Raw genomic sequence first — 14060 nt, forward strand, 5'->3', positions numbered from 1 at the left:
AATACGGTGGCCCCTTCTGTCTTTGGAATTACAGAGGAAGCCCTGGCAGGGACGGCGATTGAGCCAGAATGACCCAGTTAGTGGGGATGCCATTCACACCTTATGAAGATGCAGAGAGCTACCGTTTAAAGACATCTCCATGCCAGGTAGGGTGCTAAGCTCTGTGCGGGCACTATCTCACCAAATTCACACAGAGCCCAGGAGGTGAAGAACTGCAATTTTCCCATATTACAGATGAGGCAACTGAGGCTTGGAGAGGTTAAGTCACGTGTTCAGAAGCTCGGATCTTTCTCTCTCCCCATTGCTGCCTTGGAGGCTTTGCATTGGTAGCTGATCCGATAGCAGTAATATTAGTGCCACTTGCTGCTTGGTGGAGAAGTCGTACATTTAAGATTGCTCTCCTCCTCCCTCCTGGTACCCTCACTGCCACCCTGGGAGTGGGCCTGGGTAGTGCTATTTTGTGGATGAAGAAGGTGATTAGGGGCTTCCCACGGTCCCATAGTGGAAGGGGTACACCAGAGCAGGGTGGTGATCCTTCTGGCCCCCCTTGCTCTGCAGGCCCCTTCCCACCTCCACTGCACTGGGTCTCAGGCTATGTAGCCCTCCTGCTTGTCTCTTTGGAGGGTCTGTCCCAGGCCCCAGTGAAGCGGCTCTGCACAGAGGCCAGCAGATCAGCTGGCCCAGCAGAGGCTGGGCTGGGGCCAGGTGCTTTCCAGCGTCTTCCTGCAGCTGGGAAAGCTTTCTTGGATGACATCTCTGCAGAGGGTGCCTCCTGGTCCTACTTGCCCTGGTTCCCCTCCCAGCCAAGAGAAGACCACTCTTCTCCCTGTCCGTGGAAATCACATAGGCAACATAATTTTTGACTGTCAGGCTGCAGCAACAGAGTTCTGGAACCGGTAAGCCTATAAGGCGTGACTGTTAACCCCAGAGGAGGAAGCTGAGGCTGGTTCAGAATCTGGGACTTAAACCCTGGGCTGTCTGCTGGCAAAGCCCATAACATTGACTGAATAATTTCTATTTTATAATTTTTAAGCTTTTAAAAAATAATTAGTGGGGTTTTTTTTTAGGACAGTTTATCAATAGATTTACAGAAAGATTGAGGAGAAAGTATAAAGAGCTCCATATGGCCACCCTACCCCAGTCACACAGTGCCCCTTGTTATTAACAGGTGTTATTAGTGTGGTAAGTTTGTTACAATTGATGAATCAATATTAATACATTATTATTAGTATATTAAAACATTATTAAAGTTCATAGTCTACATTAGGGTTCACTCTTGGTGTTGTACATTTATAGATTTTGACAAATGTATAATGAAATTGTGACAATATCTGAATAGTTTCACTGCCCTACAAATCCTCTGTGCTACACCTATTCCTCCCTCCCTCCCTGCATCCTCTGACAACCACCAGTCTTTCTGCCATCTCTGTAGTTTAGCCTTTTCCAAAATATCATACAGTTGGAATCACACAGTATGTAGCCTTTCCAGATTGGTTTCTTATACTTAGAAATATGCATTTCCAGTTCCTTCATATCTTTTTGTGGCTCGATAGCTCATTTCTTTTCAGTGCCTAATAATGTCCCATTGTATGGAGGTACTATAGTTTATTCACTTATTAAGGGATATTTTGGTTGCTTCCAGCTTTTGGTGCTTATTAATAAAGCTGCTATAAACATATGTGTGCAGGTTTTTATGTGGACATAACTTTTCAACTCAGTTGGGTAAAAAGAGCATTACCACTGGATCACATGGTAAGGCTTTGTTTAGCTTGTAAGAAACCACCAAACTGTCTTCCAAAGTGGCTGTACCATTTTGCATTTCCACCAACAGTCAATGAGCGTTCCTGTTGCTCTACTTCTTGTCAGCATTTAGTAGTGTAAGTTTCTTGGATTTTAGCCACAAAGTAATAGGTGTATAGTGCTATCTCATTGTTGTTGCAAATGTAATTCCCTAGTGACATATGTTGTTGAGCATCTTTTCATATGCTTATTTGCCATCCATATATCTTTTTGGTGAGGTGTCTGTTCAGATTTGTTGTCCACTTTTTAATGGGGTTCTTTTGTTTTTTCTTGTTGAGTTTGAAGAGTTTTTTGTATATTTTGGATACAAGTCCTTTATTAGGTCTTTTGTAAATATTTGCTCTTCATTTTCTTAGCTGTGTCTTTTGCAGAGCAGAAGTTTTAAATTTTAATAAAGTCTAACTTATTAATGTTTCCTTTTATGGATCGTGCTTTTAATGTACATAATAACTCATTACCAAACCCAAGGTCACCTGGATTTTCTCCTATGTTATATTCTAGAAGTTTTATTCTTTTGCATTTTACATTTAGGTAATATCCATTTTGAATTAATTTTTGTAAAAGGTATAAGGTCTGTGCCTAGGTTCTTTTTTTTTTTTTTTTTGGTATGTGGATGTCCACTCGTTCCAGTACCATTTGTTGAAAGGACTATCCTTTCTCCATTGAATTGTCTTTGCTCCTTTGTCAAAGATTAGTTACTTATATTTATGTGGGTCTACTTCTGGGCTCTCTATTCTGTTCCATGGATCTATTTGTCTATTCTTTTGCCAGTACCACACTGTCTTGTTTACTGTAGCTTTATATAAGTCTTGAAGTCAGGTCGTGTGTGTGTCCTCCAAATTTGTTCTTCAATATTGTGTTGGCCATTCTGGGTCTTTTACCTCTCCATATAAACTTTAGAATCAGTTTGTAGATATCCACAAAATAACTTGCTGGGATTTTGATTGAGATGACATTGAATCTATAGCTCAAGTTGGGGAGGACAAACATCTTAACAATATTGAGTCTTCCTATCCATGAACATGGAATATCTCTTGATTTATTTAGGTCTTCCTTGATTTCTTTCATCACAGCTTTATAGTTTTGATCATGTAGATCTTCAACATATTTTGTTAGGTTTCTATCAAAGTATTTCATTTTGGGGGTGCTAATGTAAATGGTGTTGTGTTTTTATTTATTTATTTTATTTAATTTTTTGGCTGTGTTGGGTCTTCATTGCTGCATGCAGGCTTTCTCTAGTTGTGGCGAGTGGGGGCTACTCTTCGTTGCGGTGCACGGGATTCTCATTGCGGCAGCTTCTATTGTTGTGGAGCACGGGCTCTAGGTGCGTGGACTTCAGTAGTTGCAGCACGTGGGCTCAGTAGTTGTGGCACACGGGGGAAGCCCGGTGGTGTGTTTTTAATTTCAAGTAGATAATATATGTGCACACTAAAAAAAAAAAATCAGGGACTTCTCTGGAGGTCCAGTGGTTAAGATTCCATGCTTCCACTGCAGGGGGCACAGATTTGATCCCTGGTCAGGGAACTAAGATCCCACGTGACGCACGATGCAGCTGGAAAAAAAAGAAAAAATCAGGGCTTCCCTGGTGGCGCAGTGGTTGAGAATCTGCCTGCCAATGCAGGGGATACGGGTTCGAGCCCTGCTCTGGGAAGATCCCAAATGCCGCGGAGCGACTAGGCCCTTGAGCCACAATTGCTGAGCCTGCGCGTCTGGAGCCTGTGCTCCGCAACGAGAGGCCGTGACAGTGAGAGGCCCGCGCACCGCGATGAAGAGTGGCCCCCGCTTGCCGCCACTAGAGAAAGCCCTCGCACAGAAACGAAGACCCAACACAGCCATAAATAAACAAACAAATAAATAAATAAAATTTAAAAAAAAAATCAAAAGATACGATTGGTTTACAGTGAAAAGTAGCTTCCTCTCCATATCCCATTCCTTAGGACTCTGTTTTCATCTGTCCAAATACAATCACTGATACTAGGTTCTGTGGGTCCTTCTAGAGATTGACATACATACTCAAGCTCATATTTATATTTATTATTCATTTGACAAACATCCATGAGCATTTACGATGGGCCAGGCACAGGAGATGGGGCAGAGAACAAAACGAAGTCCTGCTCTCATGGAGCTTACATTTGTTGCAGTTGGCATCACCAACTAGATCTCCAGTCCTCACAAGAACTCTGCCCGGCAGGTATTATCCCTGTGGGAAGGGCTCAGGATTGAAGGAGGACTCTCTGGGGCCAACCAAATTCTCCAAGAGCTCAAGCAGAGAGGGTGGTCCTGCCAAGAGCTAGGGGCAAGGCTGCTCAAGGCCAGAAGAAGCAGGTTCTTGAAGGGAGGGCTTCTTGCTAAGGCAAATGGGTGGAGATGAGGAGGAGGTGAGGAGGCAGCTAAAGGAGGCTGCCAGCCCGGTCTGGAGCCAGATTCATATCAGATTAATGACTTGGAAGCCCTCCTATTCCCAGATGGCTGCATTTTAATTCCTTAGTTTTGTTTCCTCTCGGTTTCTTCTTAGACACATTCTTCTGGGGTTGAGTCTAACCTTGTCTGGCTGACCTCAGGAGGAAAGGGATTTATCTATACTGTGAGTAACCCTGCCAGGGGAGTGATCAGGGTGTCCCCAGAGGTGCAGAGGGAACTGTGGTCATGAGAGGTTATGATGAAGAGCCGGGGAGAGGCAGTCAGCTGCTGGGATCAAGGTGTCTGAGTGGCAGATGTGGGCCAAGTTGGCTTTCCCGCCTGGGTCTCCCTCCCAGGCTGGAGGTGACACTCTTAGACACGGCACTGGGCTCTCTGGCATCCGATTTCCCACGTCTGCCTCAGACACTGGAGCCAAGGGACACCATGCAGCCACATATATGCCACCCTCTACCCATCCCCCAGCCCAGCTAAAATTATTTGTGTCCATTTGCAATGAGGGTGGAGCTGTTCTTATCTGTATGTGTCATACATGTAGTAATAATAGTTCACCACTGACCAGGCTGAGGGCCAGTAACTGCAAATTTCGTTCCCATTTTATAGATGAGGAAGCGGGAGCTCTGAAGCCAAATAACACTGCATTGCCTCCAGAGGGTCCCAGCGCCCAGGGTGGCAGCACACACAGTTGGGGTCCTTCTCCCCAGCTTGACACGTTTGTAAGTGCCTCACTCAGGCAGCTCAGGTGGTGCCTGATGTTGACCCTCCTGGCTGAGCTGAGCCTTTTCCTCTCTCTTAGGTTCTTGGGTGGTTCTCTGGCTCCCACCTTCCCAAGTGGCACTGCTTTGGGCCATTTCTGATTATTTCCTAGGCGTCTACCTCTTAAAGTGGAGTTACCCCCTCACAGGGTTTAACTAGTTTTGTGGTTCTTGTTACAAATTGCCAGGTAGGACCAATCCAGAAAGATTGGAGTATTTTATCAATGAGCATGTATCAGACATATGTGTCTCTTACCAAATACATCTCTTTAATTCCTAGAGGCAGAAAGGATTTACTTATATGGTTATTTACACTCTACAAATGTAAGCAATGTGTTCTTGAGCTCCTGCATCTGTTAGGTGTTACCAATTTTACTGAGTAGAGGATGATTCTTCATATAGCTGTACCTCCTGGGAATATACCAGGCAAATGCCTGGGTGGCTCCGGCCCTGAAGGGACAATTCTGTAAAGGGTCTAGGACTCCTTTCCATCTAGGCATAGCTCAAACCGCCTGGAAGGACTGTCCCCCAGGCCCTGCCAGGCACATGAACATCCAGTAGAGACTCTTTAGAGGTCACCTTCCTTCACTGCAGGGCTTGGAGGAATGGTTGTTGTCCTGGCCTCCAGCTCCGGCCTCCAGCTCATCTTGCACATCAGTGTTCCCTGAGTGAGTGTGTTCACCAGGTCATTCCCCTGCTCACAACCTGTACTGGCTCCCTGCTGCCTGGCACTCAAGAAGAGCTGCTTGGCTTTCAAGGCCTTCTGTAGTCCTGTGTTGGCCTGCCTGACCAAAGTAGACTCCCATGACACCCTGATGCCGCTTCTCGGCTCCAAGACAAAGGACCTTCTCTGCTGTCCCGAGCATTTGCCATGTGGGCCTCATCTCCACGCTTTGTTCACTTTCTCCCCACTTCTCCCTCCTCAGTGTCTTCTCTTGTCCCCATTTTCCATCCTTCATCCTCTAGTTTAAGTCTCCTCCTCCTTGCCGTGAAGCCTACTTTGATCACTTTGGCCAACTTTGATCCATCCCTGCTCCAGACACTTATTACATTTATCGTCCATAAAGACTAGCCTTGAACCATTCTGTATATGTTCTCTCAGCCTGCCTCCAAGACCGCCAACTAGCCTGTGATTTCCATAAGGGCAGAAAACTGAATCCCTGAGAGTCTAAGGTGGTTCTGGGCATACTGCCTGCTTACTAGCCATTAATAGTGAGACACTGTATATGGAAACATTCTGTAACTCTCAGACAAGGCACCAAGTGCACAGTAGGGCTCTTAGTGTTACCATATTCCACTGATTCACACCTTTCCCCCACTCCCCACATTTTAACATCTCTGAAATCAGGATCAATGGCAAATCACAATTTAACTGATAGATTTTTCCTCCTCTTTCTCAGTGTCACGTAAAATGTTGGTGCATTTTACAATCCATTGTGCATTAGACTTGATGAAATAAGGCGTTACTGGTTGATGAGAGAATCTGTTGATAGCCGTTTCTGGATTGGACCTGGGAAAAAGCATTTGGAAGAAATGAGGGAATTCTGGGAAAGATGAAGGGACACGGGGTGAGGAGAGGATGCTGGGAAAAGTGGAGGATGCTGGGGGAGATGAGGGATGCTGGGAGAAGTGGGGAATGCTAGAAAAGGACGGGAGGGTACCCTATTGGGCCCAGAAGCTTCCTGAATCATTCTGAATTGATTCAGCTATTCCTTCCTTCCATATTCCTGTCCTCTGTGCATATGCTACTTCAGAGGCTGATTCACAGGGCAACCTCTGGGTCCTGTCTCTGAAGTTGCAGGGTGCTCAGGTTACCCCTCCAGCTCCAGATTCTTTTGGGCTTCATCCCATATGCTGGGCCTTCCTTGGCCTCACAGTCAGGCTCTTCCAGCTGCATAAAGCTGCTGGGTGGGGGAATGTGGTCTCCTTTTGCCTTCAGACTGCCCTCTAATGTAGAGTTATCAGCAAGGGCTTTGGGGTCAGACATATTTATATTTAATGCTTGCTGTCCCATTTGCTAGCTGTGTGATTTTTGGCAACTTGTAGACCTTTCTGAGCTTTGCTTTCCTCATCTTTAAAATGAGGGTGAGGGAATTCCCTGGTGGTCCAGTGGTTAGGACTCCGTGCTTTCACTGCCGAGGGGGCGGGTCAGGGAACTAAGATCCTGCAAGCCACGTGGCACGGCCAAAAAAAAAAAAATTAAAATTAAAAATAAATAAATAAAATGAGGGCTAGAATTTCTAATTCTGGTATTGATGTGTGTGTGTGGGGGGATTAAATGACATAAAGTGATTAACATTAGCTGTTATTATGATGATGATGACGATTGTCATTGTTCCTTTAGTCCTTTTATTCAAGCTCAGGTAGCCTCAGCTTCTCATGGACACTGCCTACATTGTCAACCCAGATTTTATGGGCCCCAAACATCCCTGAAGCAGAGGCAGCACCACCTCCGTGGCCATCCCCAGCCGTGACTGGGAGCTCTGGCTCTTTTTCCGTCACTCTACTAGTTTTCACTGAGCACCTCCTGTGTGTCCACTGGGGGCTGTGCCGGCTGAACACCAGAGCTCTAGTTTCATTGGAAAAATAAGGCAAAATTCTGGTTATGGCTAAAAACCAGTACAAAGAAAAAGAAATGTAAGTGAGGTTCCTTTTCAACAGAATGGAAGGTTTGATAGTTTTTCGGGGAAACTCTACAAAAACATCCAGAAACTTAGGATATAAAACAATCAGCATTTTTTTATGCATAGCTGAGCTGCATGGGAATAAGGATAGCCCTGGGCAAGACAGTAAAGGAAGTTGGGAGGGAGTGAGGCTGCTTTGCCTTCCCTGAGGGCCCTTCACTGGTCTGGATATCCAGGGAAGTAGATTTGAATAGCCATAGGGACTAGAGCCAAAGTTTTGAGACCACATGAAGCAGGGAGGTAGAAATGAGACCCCCACATACAGCTGGGACCCTTAAGGGTTTAAGCTTCTTTTAAGTGAAGTTAGGCCAGAAAAAATTCAACCTCTGGAAGAGGCAGAGAAGGAAGATTTTCTAACCTGGCCTGGGTCTGGTTTGAGAAGGGGAAGACCTCCTCTGAGAAATGTATAATCACACATCTGCCCTCTTTTGGATTTGGGATCAAATTTACACTGCTCATGTGATCCTAGAGTCTCCAGGCCAGGAAGTGATCATAAAAGCTACTCCTGGCTGGAAAATTCATAAAGAAAGTAGAATGGTTGCCAGGACCTGAGGGGAGGGGGATATAGGGAGTTGTTTAATGAATATAGAGTTTCCATTTTGCAACATGAAGAGTCCTGGAGACTGACTGGACAACAACATGAAAATATTTAGCACTCCTGAACTGTATACTTAAAAATGGCTGAGACAGTAAATTTTATGTTATGTATATTTTACCACAATTTAAAAAACACACATACAAAAAACAAAAACAAAAAAACCCAAAAAACTACTCCTACCTGGTACTCCTTGGAACACCTGGAAGAAGCAAAAGCAAAACCTTCAACCCAGCCTGGTCAGGCTGCCCACAGGATGCTTGTCAAACTTGAACCAACAGTACAAATTAGAAATGCACAAGGAAGCCAGCCACCATGAGGGAGTCAGCAGCAAGATCAGGAAAGAAAGCAAGAGAATCAAACTTATGGTTACCAAAGGGGAAATGTAGGGGGAAGTGATAAATTAGGAGATTGGGATTAACATATACACACTACTATATATAAAATAGATAACTAATAAGAACCTACTGCATAGCACAGGGAACTCTACTCAATATTCTGTAATAGCCTATATGGGAAAAGAATCTGAAAAAGAATGGATATATATATATGTATAACTGATTCACTTTTCTGTACATCTGAAACTAACACAACATTGTAAGTCAACTACACTCCAATAAAAATTAAAAAACAGCAAAAACAAAAAAACAAAATCAAGGTGTTGGCAGGGTTGGCATCTTCTAAGGGCTGGATCTGTTCCAGGCCTCTCTCCTTGGCTTGTAGTTGTTCTTCTTTTTCCCATTTCTCTTCATAGTCTTTCCTCTGCATCTGCCTCTGTGTCCAATTTCTCCTTTTCAGAAGGATATTAGTCATACTGGGTTAGGGCTCACCTTTACCACCTCATTTTAACTTACCTCTGTAAAGACCCTGAAACCATGGTTAAATCCATTTCACCTGCCTTCACTAATCAAGGTTATTTTAAGATTTGCAGGTCCTCCAAGGGGCATGTAGCCTAAACAATAAGATGTTTGCCCGAGTTGTTTTCTAGGAACTTGGAGTCAGCTGCGTCTAGATCAAGCTGAGTTGGTTAAGGACTGGCTAGGACCACCCACCCTCCAGCTGGGCATGTGCAGTGTCCCCTCAGTGACCTCTTGAACATGCAGAGCTTAGGCCTGTGCAAAACCATGCACCTTTCTCCAATCACCTTTCCCCATGCTCTCCTGTGCCTCAAACTGCCCTGCTTTGTTATTTGTTATCCCATCAATACCCCAAGCCCCTTGCCTTCGTGGACTTGAGGTTTGTTCTCCTGAATCCTCACTGGGCTGCCTTGCAAATAAACCCTCTCTTTGCTGCAAAGAAAAAAAAAAAAAAAAAAAAGATAAATGTCCCTGGATGTTTACTGTCAAACAAACAAACACCACACCACCACCACCAGAACTGGAAACAAAGTAAAAGTCCCTCAGTCAGGGAATATTATGCAGCCATTAAAAGGTTTGGAGGAGGAATTCCCTGGTGATCCAGTGGTTAGGACTCAGTGTTTTCACTGCCAGGGGCCCAGGTCGGGCAACTAAGATCCTGAAAGACACATGGCACAGCCAAAAAAAAAAAAAAAGCAAAAAAAAAAAAAGATTTGGAGGGATTTTCCTGAAGAATTTTACTATTGAGTGAGAAAAGTAAGAAATAGAGACAGGTACTATTATGATCCCCTTTTTGCAAAGAAACTCCAAATAAAGCCAAACTTGACCCCAAACCCCACACTTGTATTCGGTGTATTTCTGTATAGATACATGAGCATGAAGAAGGTGGTGAAGGCTTCCCATCAGGGCTGCAGGTGAAGGAAGAGGAGAAGAAAAAAAAGAGAGATTTTGGTGCAACTGAAAATATCTACAATACTCAACCTTTAGCCTCTGCTCTGATCCTGTTTATGGAGTAGGATAACTGATTGTGTGTTTGTATCCGCAGGATAAAAAAATTAGAATACTGACTTGCAGATATGCCCACTGTGAAGTGGGGGAGAAAACAAGTTATATGGATCTGGCGATTCCATTTTATTCATACAAACAAGCATACCTCCTCCCTATGTATATATGCGCTCATGTGTTGGTGTGAGCAAGGAGAAAGGTGTGGAAGGACAGGTGTTGGCAACTGATGTAAAGCCGGACACGTGAGGTAAAGTTGGGGCACATTACGTGCACCTGACATTTTATCTCCTACAGTTTTGGACACTAGCAGTCTGAAATCAAGGGCCATGCTCTCTCTGAAGGCTGGATTCCTCCTTGTCTCTTCCTAGGTTCACTCCTGTGTTTGGGTTTGAGGCCCACTGTGGGAAAGGTGGGGGGAGGGTAGGAGGAGAATGGGGGGCTGCTGGTAGAACCCGAGGCTGCCCACCACGTGCTCCCTGTTGAGGAGAGATGGACCCGACTCCCAGTCTATGGGCCACCGACTCTGGTAACAGACATTTCCAGAAGTTCTTGAGGAACCCTCCTTACTCAGGCTGGGTCCCCTTGTGAGGGACCTTGAGTGGCTTCTCATCATGTGTTAGAAAGGTTTTGAAGGCCCGCCCCTTCCCAGCCTCCCGTCCTCTCTGTGCCTCCCTCTCTCTCACCCACCTGCTCTGTGACCAGGCCTCCCCACCAGTGTCAGCTGCTCCAGGCTAGGCTTGTAGCTTTTTGTCTTTGTGTGCCAACCCCTGGCACACGGGAGAGGCTAGGGTCACAAATGCATGTAGAACAGACTTTAACTCTGACTCATTTAACAAGTTTCACGTTCTCATACAGGTGGCATGGGCAAGAGTAGGGGTCGTGGTGGAACCAGGGAGGGTCCTGGGTCAGACTGGTGTGTGTGATGAGAGGGGAGGCTGGCGACTCTCCCCTGGCCCCAGACCTCCCCGTTCCAAGTGGCTTGGGGACAGGGGGCTGCGTCTGATTCCCCTTTAGCTGCGATATATGCATGTGAGAAAAGACAGACCAGGCCCCCGCTGCGGGCCTCCCTGCATTAATTAGTTAACACGGTGATTGAATTCGCCTCATGATAGGCACTAAGCTAGGAATTCAGTGGGGCTTATGTTCTGGTGGGGATGGGGGGGGGGATGGATGCGAAACTACTAATGTATGTTTAATTACAATTGCAGTAGCTGTTATAAAACACAGGCCCCATTGCTCTTGGAAGGTGTAACAGAGCAAGTTTGATGATGAGCCAGAACAGAGCCTGTGTGCCAGGGCCTGTGTCCCTGCCAGCAGCCTTGTTAGAGCAGGGCTTGAACCCAAACTCAACAAGTGTGAGGCCAAACATTTGCGGGAAGTTGGGCCTTGTGTGACCAAGACGTTCCCCACAGTGGGGACCTCTGCAAACATCCCCATTTCCCCTCCACCACTCCTCCCTCTCAACTCAGCTCGAAGAGGAGTTTCTCAAGCTCCATTTTTCAGGTGGGTAAAGTGAGGCCTAGAGAAACGAGCCGATTTGCTCTACTAGGTCCCAAATCAGTAAGGAGAAGCCAAAGCCAGGCTTCTCGGCACCGTGCTGAGCCTGCCCAAGTCCCCACAGTCCATCCTCTGTGAGCCAAAAAATGAGAAACAAAGCTGCTCTGTTCACCGAGATTTCTATTTTCTCCATTGTTCTCCACTAGGGACATTCCTGAATTGGTAAAGAAGGGACTGGCGCAGCCCGAGTCCTGGCAGTTGATCAGCTATGCTGTCCCTAAACCAGAATTGAAAAGTCAGGAGACAGAATTAGGAGAAGTCTGAGACTCTGAGGACCTCCCAGCCAGAGCTGAGACAGTGAATAGATGCTCAGGACACTGTGATCAGGTCAAAGGAAGAGGGTGGGGAGGGGGCATGGGGGGAAGAGGGACAGTCCCCTTGGAGAGGGGGCAGCTGGAGCACTCAGGGGACTGGCCACCTTATGTGGGTCAGGGGCAGCATGTGAGAGAGTCTGGGAGGGTATGGGTGTGGGGGAGGGGAGGTGGGGAAGAGGGAGAATTAGGCTGGCAGGGGAAGGGGGGGAGGGCATTCTGCTCAGGGAACAGCAGGAGCAAAGGGATTGAGGCCGGTCAGTCATCGGGTGGCGGAAGGGGTGGGCTGCAGGGGTGCGAGCCTGACCCCCTGGTGATCCTGGCTCCATGGAGCAAAGGATCATGAGAGTCTTGTCCTGTGAGAGGGGAAGGCTGTCGGTCCTATGGGAGGAGGGCTGTTCCAGACACCCCTTAGGCTGAGAAAAGCAGAGAACCCTCCTCTTTTTTTTTTACTGTGGTAAAATATACATAACATACCATTTTAAACATTTTTAAGTGTACAATTCAGTGACGTTAAGCACATTTACAATGTTGTGTAACCATTATCCCTATTTCCAGAACTTTTTTTTTCTTAAAGAACATTTATTTATTTATTTATTTATGGCTACGTTGGGTCTTCGTTGCTGCACGTGGGCTTTCTCTAGTTGCGGGGAGCCGGGGCTCCTGATCCTTGCGGTGCGCCGGCTTCCATTGCGGTGGCTTCTCCTGTTGCAGAACATGGGCTCTAGATGCGCGGGCTTCCGGGCTTCCGTAGTTGTGGCTCGTGGGCTCTAGAGCGCAGACTCAGTCGTTGTGGCGCACCGGCTTATTTGCTCCGCGGCATGTGGGATCTTCCCGGACCAGGCCTCGAACCCGCGTCCCCTGCATTGGTAGGCAGATTCTTAACCACGGTGCCACCAGGGAAGCCCGAGAAATTCAGTAGATTTTTGTATGTTGATCTTGTGTCCTGCAACCTTGCTGAGCTCGTTTATTAGCTCATCTTGTTCCCAATTTTAGGGGGAGAACATTCAGTCGTTCACCATGTAATAGATGCCCTTTTTCGGGTTGAGGAAATTCCCTTCTATTCATAATTTGCTGAGAGTTTCCTTGACAGTGGATGTTGGATTTTGTCAAAGGGACAAAATCTACTACATCTGCTGAGGTGATCATAGGTTTTTCTTTTTTAGTTTGCTAACATGGGGAATTCACAATGCTCGATTTTCAAATGTGAAACTAACCCTTCATTCTTGGTACTGCATGTGAAATTAGAATAAGACGTGGGCATCCAGGTTCCTCCAGAGCATCCCGGGCACTGTCCTCCAAGGAAACTGGGTTTAGTGCCTAGTCATCCAGGAAGAAGGAGGGAGAGGACAGAGGGCAAGGGCGGGGACAGCACGTACCGCCAGACACAGCTGCCTGCGTCTGCCGCCTCAGGTGAGCCGCTCCAGCTGAGCCAGGGGCCAACCTGGGACCCAGCGGCAGCTCGCCACAGCCTGTGTGCTTGCGGGGTGAGGCGGTCCCTGCTCTCAGGCTCTCTTGCAGGGTCTCAGCGCTCAACCCTTGCATCTCCTGGAGCCTCGTTCTCTGCATCTGCGAAACGGAGCTGGTGGTGGCTGGGCAGCCAGAGCACACGCACTGACCCAGGAGGCCGCAAGCTGCGGCCAGTCTGCGCGCCCCACGAAGGGTTCCTGAGTGCAGCGGAGACTGCCCACCAGGCCACACGCGCGCCGGCAGTTCCCTTCTCTGTGCAATGAAGGTAATGATCCTTCCTTCCAGGACTGCTCTCTTCAGTGAACCCATGGTGCCAAATCACTTAAATAAACCAGATAAAAGTGGCCGATGGACCATGTTCGAAGCCGATGCCCCCCACTCACTAGCCGTGTCTTTCGGCCAGTGGCTGAATCTCTCAGCCTTAGTCTCCTCACTTGTAAAATGGAGATAATGGTACCAAGAGTTGTGGGTACCAATGATAATTCAGTGTCACCGGACAGATGGGCGAGCGCCTGGCACAGTGCCTGGCATGTGGGAGATGCTGGGTAACATGTGGGGCGTATCAGGTGCCCAGAGCCGGTGCAGCTGCGATGGAGACCCTTCTGGAG

The 14060-nt window shown here is 46.9% G+C and overlaps 1 protein-coding gene across 3 annotated transcripts in view; it reads left to right on the plus strand.

Moving 5' to 3' along the window:
* IL34 (interleukin 34) overlaps positions 1 to 14060 on the plus strand; it is a 65048-nt gene that overhangs the window by 9835 nt on the left and 41153 nt on the right. Inside the window, exon 1 of one of the 3 annotated variants that reach the window (XM_061174435.1) lies at positions 13641 to 13717. The exons of the other annotated variants lie outside the window; for them this stretch is intronic. The gene's annotated coding sequence lies outside the window, so the exon portion shown is untranslated. Of the gene's footprint in view, positions 1 to 13640; positions 13718 to 14060 lie in introns of those variants that run through there. 3 annotated transcript variants of the gene reach the window in all.

This window comes from Eubalaena glacialis, chromosome 18 (genome assembly GCF_028564815.1).
Source record: "Eubalaena glacialis isolate mEubGla1 chromosome 18, mEubGla1.1.hap2.+ XY, whole genome shotgun sequence".
In the NCBI taxonomy this organism is placed as follows: Eukaryota; Metazoa; Chordata; class Mammalia; order Artiodactyla; family Balaenidae; genus Eubalaena; species Eubalaena glacialis.